This window comes from Dipodomys ordii, unplaced genomic scaffold, assembly GCF_000151885.1.
Source record: "Dipodomys ordii isolate 6190 unplaced genomic scaffold, Dord_2.0 Scaffold342, whole genome shotgun sequence".
In the NCBI taxonomy this organism is placed as follows: Eukaryota; Metazoa; Chordata; class Mammalia; order Rodentia; family Heteromyidae; genus Dipodomys; species Dipodomys ordii.
The window spans coordinates 413,025-423,395 of NW_012267558.1; positions in this window are offsets into that span (position 1 = coordinate 413,025).

A 10,371-nucleotide genomic window follows, 5' to 3' on the forward strand; every position below is an offset into this window, starting at 1 on the left:
GGGGGGGAGGGGGGAGGCTGGGAAGGGATGTGAAGGGTAAACCAAAGGAGGAGGCTGCAATGCTTGTTAAGAAATGTACGCATTATCCTGCCCATGTAATTGTAACCCCTCTGTACAGTATGTTCACAAATAAAATTTAAAAAAAAAATAAAAACAACAGCAACAAAGAAAAAACCACTTGTGTCCACTTTGTGGCATTCATTTTGCTTAGCTTCATCTTATATTGTCATATCTACATTGCTTTTGACCTTTTCTGCTTGTCTGGTAAGAATATCATAGACATATACTAGTCATTGCAAATGAGGGAAAACATGGGACCATGGAAACCATGTTTCTTTGGGTCCAGCTTACTTCACTTAATATAATTTTTCCAAGTCTTTCCATTTCCTAGCAAATGGGGCAATGTCATTCTTTCTGATAGAGAAATATAACTCCATTGTATATGTGTATGTGATATATATATATATATACCTCATTGTCTTGTTACATTCATTTATTGAGGGACATCTGGGTTGGTTTCATATCTTAACAATGATGAATAATATTGCTATAAACATAGTTGTGCTGGCAGCTTTAGTATGGCTTTGTTTGTGACATTTAGATAAATGCCCAGAAATGGGATCGCTGGGTCATAGGGGAGCTCTATGTGGAATCTTTTGAAGAACCTCCATACTGCTTTCCAAGTGGTTGAACAAGTTTACACTACCACCAACAGTGCAGTAGGGTTCCCTTTTGGCCACATCCCCTCCAGTATCTATTGTTATTATATTTCTTGATTATCTCTATTCTAACTGGGGTGAGATGGAATCTCACTGTTGTTTTGATTTTCATTTCTTTTATGGCTAGAGTAGCTAAACATTTCTTCATGTATCTATTGACAATTCTTATTTCCTCTTCAGAGAATTCTCTTTTTAAGTCTTTAGCCCACTTATTAATTGGGCAGTTGTTTCTTTGAAGATTTGTTTTAGGAGATTTAATTTTTGAGTTCTAAATATAGACTGGCAAGGGCTATCTACAAATTCAATGCTATATCTATCAATATCCCAACCCCATTCTTCAATGAAATAGAAGAAATAATCCAAAAATTTATATTTACCAATAAAAGACCCCAATAGCAAAAACAATCCTTAGCAGAAAGAACAGTGCTGGAGGAATATCAATATCAAATTTCAAACTCTACTACAGTAAAGCCTTAGTAATCAAAACATCTTGTTTCTGGCACAAGAACAGATCTGCAGATCAGTGGAATAGAACTGAAGACCCAGAAATGAACCCACAGATCTTTAACCACCTAATCTTTGATAAGGGGGCTAAAAAAATAGAATGGAAAAAAGAGAGCCTCTTTAGTAAATGGTGCTGGCAAATTTGGTTAATCATGTAGAAAACTAAAGCTAGCTCCCCATATATCACTGTTGGGAGCTGACAGTAAAGCTCAAAGATCATCTTGAACCCTGTGCTCGGTTAAAGGCACATACAAGGAACTGGCTTACTTAAAAGACATGTGCCCAGGAGTGCTTTGCTATGTCTGCAGTTTGTTTTAAAATTTCCTTGTTTTTCTGGACTTCAGTAGAACGGTCTGAGTGTGGGGGCCCACGAGGATGCACCATGCCACCTGTGTGGAAGTCCCAATACCCAGGCTGCTCCCATGTTCTGAAAAGGACGACCTTACAAGGTACTGACTTTTATATATGCCCAGGAATTAATTGAACTGCTTTGGACATTTCTAACTGTGGTGGGACTGATGTTTATTACTGTGCTAGGTGGGGATGTGAGGTAACTGGGACAGGCTCTTAGATCATGCACAAGGGCCCTCCCGATCCTTCTATGGCAAATCTCGCCCCCCAGACTTGCCTCAAACTCCCTGTGTAGCCAATGCTATTCTTACTAATGTAATCCTGTTAAAATAACCTTTACAGAGGAGAGAAAAGGATAACTAACTGGGAGGTGGGTCTGCCATTAAAACAAAAAAGGGGGAATTTGTAAAGCACATGGGCATCAAAGATGGCGCTGAGAGGGAGTTGAGTGAGCAGATCCCGATTTGTTTTACATTCAGTGCGTAACCAGCAGTGGAAGCTTAGGTGCATGATACAATGTGACCTTGACAGTGATTGGTTGCTCTTCCTCCCCTGCCATGCCACCTGCTCTTTTTTGCTTTAAAAAGGGCTTTCTCTGTGTTAATAAACGAGTTTTCCTGCTTGACTTGACTCCACTCTGTGTTTGATTTTCTCCATGGCTGAGGGAGGCTGGGGAACAGGCAAGAGGCTGCACTTACCTTTCCTCGGACCCTGTCTGTCTTTCCTTGGATGGATGAAGATCCGACATATCACCCTGCACCAAAATCAACTCCAAATGGATCAAAGACCTCGAAATCAAAGCAGACACCATGAAAATATTACAGGAAGAAATAGGAGAATCTCTAGGGTTCCTTGGCATGGGCCAAATTTTTTCTTAATAAAGGCCCAGAAATATGACAAATCAAAGAAAGGTTGGACAAATATGATTGCATGAAAATGCAGAGCTTCTGCATGGCAAAGGACTTAGCTAGCAAGATCAACAGAAAGCTCACTTATTGGAAGAAGATTTTCACTAGCCATACAACAGATAAGGGCCTCATATCTAAAATATACTGGATGCTTTTCAAGAGCTTATTTGGATTGTTTCTGATTATTTTCCCCTCTTTGATATTTTTGTGAAAAGACAAGGGTTGGAGTCACTTGCCTTACCATTTTAAGCGTTATTTTTTAATATTTATTTATTTTATTGTAAAGATACTGTACAGCAGAGTTACAGTTACATGAGTAAGGTAAGGAGTATATTTCCTATAGAGGATTGTTACCCCCTCCTTGTTTTCCCCCTACCATCCCTTCCCTCCCCACATCCCCAACTCCTTCCTCCCCCCCAAATTGTAATTGTAAAAATGACATGTACAAGACTAGTTTTAAACAGCAAAACCTCGAGAATGCATTAAGACTAAAGGATACAATTAGTAAGGCTGTAAAGCTTGAATTTATGAAAAGAATAATTGATATAGCAAGTTCCCATAGGAAATAAAAGCTAAATGTGTAAAATTATTACACATAAAAAACCTCAGCTGTTTTCAATTCGTGTGCAATTTCAAATAAACTTTTCTCAATAGAAGACTTAAATGGAGGTATGAAGAAGTATAAAGCTTTGCTGATCAGATATTATTATTAATTTTTAAATACTGTCAGGAGAAAGGTTCAAGATTCATGGGATTGAGAATTAAGTAAATGAAATTATGAATAGATAAAACCTTGGACTAAAAGTTAAAGCTGAAATATATCTTACATAAATTTTTGAAAGTTCAATGAAATAATATTTATTATTTTAAAATGAAGAAAATTTCCCTAAAATCTGTGTGTTCAGATTTAGAAACCATAAAGAAGAAAAGGTACACTCATACAATCTTGATGAGATATGTGGGTTTTGGAGTCAACTGGGCAATTTCAATACTAATTTAAAATGAGTATTCCCTTTGACTCAGCAATTATATTGTTCGTCTTTCTATCTTTACAATAGTCTATGAAGATACATATAATAAGAATAAATAAGAATGTTTTCTTTCCTTTTTTTTTTTTTTTTTTAGTCACGGGGCTTGAACTCTGGGCCTAGGTGCCTAGGTGCTATCCCTGAGCTCTTCACCTCAAGGCAAGTGCTCTAACACTTGAGCCATAGCACCACTTCTGGTTTTCTGGTGGTTCATTTGAGATAAGAGACTCATGGACTTTCCTGCCTCAGTTGACTTTGAACTGCGATCCTCAGATCTCAGCCTCCTGAGTAGCTAGGATTACAGGTTTGAGACACCAGCAGCCAGCAAGAATGTTACTTCTATCATGGTTATGTAATCATTATTCTGAGACTACTTAAATGCCCAGCAACAGGCTAGAAAATAAAATATTATCCACAAACCAGATTATTAAGGAGCAAGGAGCTGGGGTAGCAGTTAGCTAATGCCTGTATAACATTGGTAAAGATCTGAATGATGATCTCCAGCCCTGCAAAAATAATAATAAAATAGTTATGTAATTGGATCTTACATCACATACTATACTATCTGTGTTTTTAATATGTTTATATGGTGTATACTGAAAGAATCTATGTTGAATTTGAAACTTTGTCATACATTCTAAGAAATGAGATAAGGGAATAGAACTTCCAAATTTTACTTGGGCTACATATGTTTGATTTTATTTATTTTGATCTTGTGTCACTTCACTTTTTTTTGTTGGTCACGGGGCCTGACCTTCGGACCTGGGCAATTTTGCTCAGCTCTTCAGCTCAAGGCTAGCACTCTAACAGTTGAACCACAGCGCCACTTCCATATTTTTTCTGTTTATGTGGTGCTGAGAAGTTTGAACCCAGAGCCTCATCCATGTGAGGCAATCACTCTAACAGTGAGCCAACTTCCCAGCCACCACTTCACATTTTTTAAAGGTTATTAATTTCAAAAATACCATAGTGGATAGAACAATATCAAATTTACTGTCATCACTCCAAAATCATTGAAATATTCCTTTCATTCCTTCCTTTCCTGCCTCCCCATTTCTCTCCCCTCCTGCCTCTTCTCGCTTTCCTTCCCTTCACTTCACTTCTCTTCACTCTTCCCTCTTTCCCTCCCTCCATTTGTTCTTCATTCTCTCTTTATTGCTTCTCTTTTTCTCTTTCTTTCTTTGTATCTTTCTTTGTTAGTTTCTTTTTCTCCCTCTTTTCCTTCCTTCCTTCCTTCCTTCCTTAATTCCTTCCTTCCTATCTTCTCTCTCTTCCTATCTTCTCTCTCTTCCTATCTTCTCTCTCTCTTCCTTTCTTCTCTCTTTCTTTCTTTCCTTCTTTCCTTCTTTTTTCTTTCCTTCCTTCTTTCTTTCTTTCTTTCTTTCATATTTTTTGAGATATGGTTGATACTACTGCTTAGGTGTCCCAAGTGCTGAAATTATAAGCATGGGCCATCTTACCTACATTCTCTTTATTTTCTCTTACTGACATTTAAAATAAAAGGATGTATGAAACTTGTATATAGATAGCACATTTTGAAGGCATATCCGAATTTTATACGGTTTTTGAAATTTTATTGTAAAGGTGTTGTATGGAGGGGTTACTGTTCCATAAATAAGGCAATGAGTACACTACTTGTCAAACGTTAATCTTTCATTTTTCTCCCACTTTCCCACCCCATCAACTTTACAAAAAGTAAAATTCATTGATCACTTAGAATCTTGTGAGTATTGCTGTTGCATTAGTTCACACTCTGTCCTTTATCTCACCATTTTGTTATTCCCAATGTAAAAATTTGGAAAGTAGTAAGGGAGTAGATGGCCTCCGAGTGCCCACCCCCCAAAATATACTTAAAGGTAAAATTTTTCTAAATGATTAAAGGTGAAAAAAGATAATTAGGATTACAAAAATGATTGTTTAATTGGTATTCCACTTTTCCATTATAAGGTTTTTTTTTACTTGTGAAAATACTGTACAGAGAGGTTACAATTACATGGGCAAGATAATGAGTACATTTCTTATCAAGCATTGTAGCCTAGTGCTTGTTTCCCCTTCCCATCCTTTCCCATCCTCCCCCCAGCCCCCACCCAATCCTCCACCCCGCGCACCATAAATACTTGTACATCTCATTGTTGCAATGGATCCACCTGTATCCCTATTTAAACGATTTGTTTTTTCCCTTCCCCTCCACAAATTATACCGACATCAAATACAGTGAAAGCAAGGGTTATACTATGGGGGAGGTACATACAAAGCAACAAATAAATAATCTTATAAATGTGCTAGAAACAATCACATGAAAGAAAAAAAACTTTTGAATACATATCTTAAGTTTCATTTCCTAACATCAACTTATTTGACCTTTTCTGCTTGACTCAGACATATACAAGTTATTGCAAATAAGGCAAACAATGGGACCTATGCTTCGTTGGGACTGGCTTACTTCACTTAATATAATTTTTTCCAAGTTTTTCCATTTCCTAACAAATGGGGCAATGTCATTCTTTCTGATGGAAGCATAGAATTCCATTGTGTATATATACCATATTTTCTTGACTCATTTATCTACTGAGGAGCATCTGGGTTGGTTCCATGTCTTAGCTATGGTAAATAATGCTGCAATAAACATAGTCGTGCTGGTAGCTTTAATGTGGTCTTATTTGTGAACATTTGGGTAAATGCTCAAAAGTAGGATTGCTGGGTCATAGGGAAGCTCTTTGTGGAGTCTTTTGAGGAACCTCCATAGTACTTTCTTAAGTGATTGAACAAGTTTACACTCCCACCAACAAGGAAGTAAGGTTCCCTTCTGTCCACATCCCCTCCAGGATCTGTTGTTATTAGAGTTCTTGATTATAGCGATTCTAACTGGGGTGAGGTGGTATCTCAATGTTGTTTTGATTTGCATTTCTTTTATGGCTAGAGAGGTTGAGCATTTCCTCATGTGTCTATTGGCCATCCTTCTTGCCTCTTCAGAGAAGTTTCTCTTTAAGTCTTTAGCCCACTTATTTATTGGGCAGCTATTTCCTTGAAGATTTGTTGTTGGGGGATTTACTTTTTTGAGTTCCAGGTATATTTCAAATATGAGACCCTTGTCCGTTATATGGCTAGTGAAGATCTCCCAATCTGTGGGCTTTCTATTGATCTTGCTAGCTATGTCCTTTGCCATGCAGAAGCTCTGCAACTTCATGGAATCATATTAGTCCAATCTTTCTTTGATTTGATGTGTTTCTGGGTCTCTATATAGAAAATTTCAGCCTATGTCAAGGAGACCTAGGGTTTCTCCTATTACGTCCTGTAATTTTTCAGAGTGTCTGCTTTGACTCTGAGGTCTTTGATTCATTTGGAGTTGATTCTGGTGTAGCGTGGTATATAATGATCTAGGTTTAGTTTTCTACAAGAAGTTAACCAATTTTGCCAGCACCATTTACTGAAGAGGCTGTTTTCTTCCTTATCGAAGATTAGATGGCTATAGATCTGTAGCTCATTTCTGGGGTTCCAATTCTATTCCATTGTTCCTGAGGTCTGTTCTTATGGCAGTACCAAGCTGTTTTGATTATTATGGCTTTGTAGTAGAGTTTGAACTGTGGTATTTATATTCCTCCAGCACTGTTCTTTCTGTTGAGGATCATTTTTGCTATTCAGGGTCTTCTATGTTCCATATGAACTTTTGGATTGCCTCTTCTATTTCCTTGAAGAATGAGGTTGGTATCTTGATAAGTATCGTATTGAATTTGTAGATAGCCTTGGGAAGTATTGCCATTTTCACAATGTTGATCTTACCAATCCAGGAGCATTGGAGTTTTTGCCACTTTCTAAGTTCTGTTTAGATTTCCTTTTTCAGAGTTTTAAAGTTTTTAACAGAGAGGTACTTCACTTCTTTGGTTACATTAATTCCTAGGTATTTTTTTTTGTGGGACTCTTAGAAATGGAATTGCTGTCCTAATTTCAGCCACACTTTTCTCATTGTTGGCATACAGAAATCCATTGATTTTTGTGGGTTAATTTTATACCCTGCTATTTTGCCAAAGTTTTGAATCAGCTTGAGTAATTTGGGATTGGAGTCTGTGGGATTATTTAAATACAAGGTCATTTCATCTGCAAAGAGGGAGAGTTTTACTTCTTCTTTCCCTATTTGGATCCTCTTTATGTTTGCATCTTATCTTATTGTTGTAGCTGGGCCTTCTAATACTAGATTGAAGAGAAGTGGAGAGAGTGGACATCCTTGTCTCATTCCTGAGTGTGGAGGAAATGGCTTTAGTTTTTCACGATTAAGTGAAATGCTGGCTGGAAGTTTTTCATATACAGCCTTTATTGTATTGAGGAATGTTCCATGGATTCCTAATTTTTCCAGAACCTTCATCATAAAGGGGTGTTGGATCCTGTCAAATGCTTTTTCTGCATCTATTGAGATAACCATGTGGTTCTTATCCTTGCTCCTGTTGATGTGATGAGATATATTAATTGATTTGGGTATATTGAACCAGCTTTGTATCCTTGAAATGAATCTTGTTTGATTGTGGTGTATGATTTTTTTGATGAATTGTTTGAAGTTGATTAGCCAAAATTTTGTTGAGAAGTTTTGCTTCAATGCTCATCAAACAAATGGGTGTATAGTTCTTTTTCTTTGAAGAGTCCCTGTCTGGTTTTGGGATGAGGGTTATGATGGCTTCATAGAATGTGTGCGGTAGTGAACTTTCTCTCTCAATTTCATTGAAGCGTTGGAGGAGTATTGGTGTGAGCTCTGCTTTGAAGGCCTTGTAGAATTCCGTGTTACAACCATCTGGTCCTGGGCTTTTCTTTGATGGGCGGTCTCTTATTGCTGTCTGTATTTCAATGCTTGATATGGGCCTGTTAAGATGGTTTAACTAATCTTGGTTTAGTTTCGGCATGTTGATATTTGCTAGGAAAAGGTCCATTTCTACCACGTTCTCAAACCTATCAGCATATCGTTTGGAGAACTATTCCCTCATAATGTTCTGAATCTTGGCTGTTTCTGTGGTGATGTTTCCATTGTCATCTCTCAGTTTATTTATTTGGGTGTGTTCTCTTCTTTTTCTAAGATTTGCTAATGGTCTGTCTCTTTTGTTAATTTTTTTGAAGAACCAACTCTTTGTTTTATTGATTCTTTCTATGGTTTTTTTGAATTCTAATTCATTCAATTCTGATTTAATTTTAATTATTTCTTTCCATCTACTGGATGGGGGTTTAACTTGCTGCTCTTTTTCAAGGAGGCTCAGATGTCTTATTAAATTGTTGGGTTCAGAACTCTCCAATTTGTTGATGTAAGAACTCATAGCTCTAAACTTGCCTCTGAGTACTGCCTTTGCTGTGTCCCAGAGGAGCTGGTAATCTGTGTCTTCATTTTTTGTTGAGTACCATGAACATTTTAATTTCCTTTCTAATCTCTTCCATGAACCACTCATGATTCAGCAGTGTGTTATTCAGCCTCCATGTAGTATAGAACTTTCTTTGGTGGCTTTTGGTGTTGAGTTCTAATTGTATTCCCTTGTGCTCTGAGAGAATACAAGGTATAACTTCAATGCTTCTGAATTTGGACAAGTTTGCTTTATGGCCTAAAATGTAGTCTATTATGGAAAATGTTCCATGTGTTGTTCAGAAAAATGTCTATTCTGATGTTGCTGGGTGAAATATCTGGTAGATGTCTATTAAATCTAATTGGTCTATGAAGCTGTTTAAATCTGGGGTTTCTCTGTTTAGTTTTTGCAGAGTTGATCTATCTAGTGGGGAAAGTGGTGTGTTAAAGTCCCCAACAATTAATGTCTTTAGGTCTATGTGAGATTTGAGGGAAAGTAGTGTTTCTTGGATAAATTTGAGTGCTCCATTGTTTGTTGAATTGAGATTTAGAAATGTAATATCCTCCTGAAGGAGATATCCCTTAATTAGTTTGTAGCAACCTTCTTTATCTCTTCTCACGAATTTTAATTTGAAGTCTATTTTATCTGTTATTAGGATTGCAACTCCAGCCTGTTTATGGGGGCCATTTGTTTGGCAGATTTTGTTCCAGCCTTTCACATTGAAAATGTGTTTGTTTTTATGGGCAAGACGTGATTCCTGAAGGCAACAGATAGAAGGATCTTGCTTTTTAATCCAACTAGAGAGTTTATGTCGCTTAATTGGAGAGTTAAGTCCGTTGATGTTGAGAGAGAGGACTGAGAGGAATTTGGAAGTTCCTGCGATTTTATAAGCATTCTTGGGGGCTGCGGCAACTTGGTTCTTCCTATGGTCCTTGGATTCTCAGTTTGGGTGTGGTTTCCTTACATTTATTGTGGTCTTGTTGGTTTTCTGTGTGTAGGACATCTTTAAGAATCTTTTGTAGGGCTGGTTTGGTGGAGATATATTGTTTCAATTTTTCTTTGCTATGGAAGGTTTTTATTTGGCCCTCAGTTATGAAGGAGAGTTTAGCTGGGTACAGTATTCTTGGTTGATAGTTGTTTGTCTTTAGGGCATGGCATGCATCATTCCAGGCTCTTCTTGCTTTGATTGTGTCTGCTGAGAAATCTGAGGTGATTCTAATTAATTTCTCTTTATAAGTCATTGATCTTTTCTTTTTACAGCTTTTAGGATCTTTTCCTTGGTCTGAAATGATCCTGTGTGGATTATAATGTGATGGTGGGATGTCCTGTTGTGGTCTGGTCTATTTGGAGTTCTAAAGATTGTTGTATCTGAATAAGCCTGTCTTTTGCATGTTTGGGAAATTCTCTTCTAGGATCCTGTTAAACAAATTTCCTAGACCATTAACTTCTGTCTCTAGGTGCTCCTATACACCCATTATCCTCAGATTAGGCCTTCTGATGGTGTCTACCAAATGTTGAATAGATATATCTTATTTCCTGGATTTGT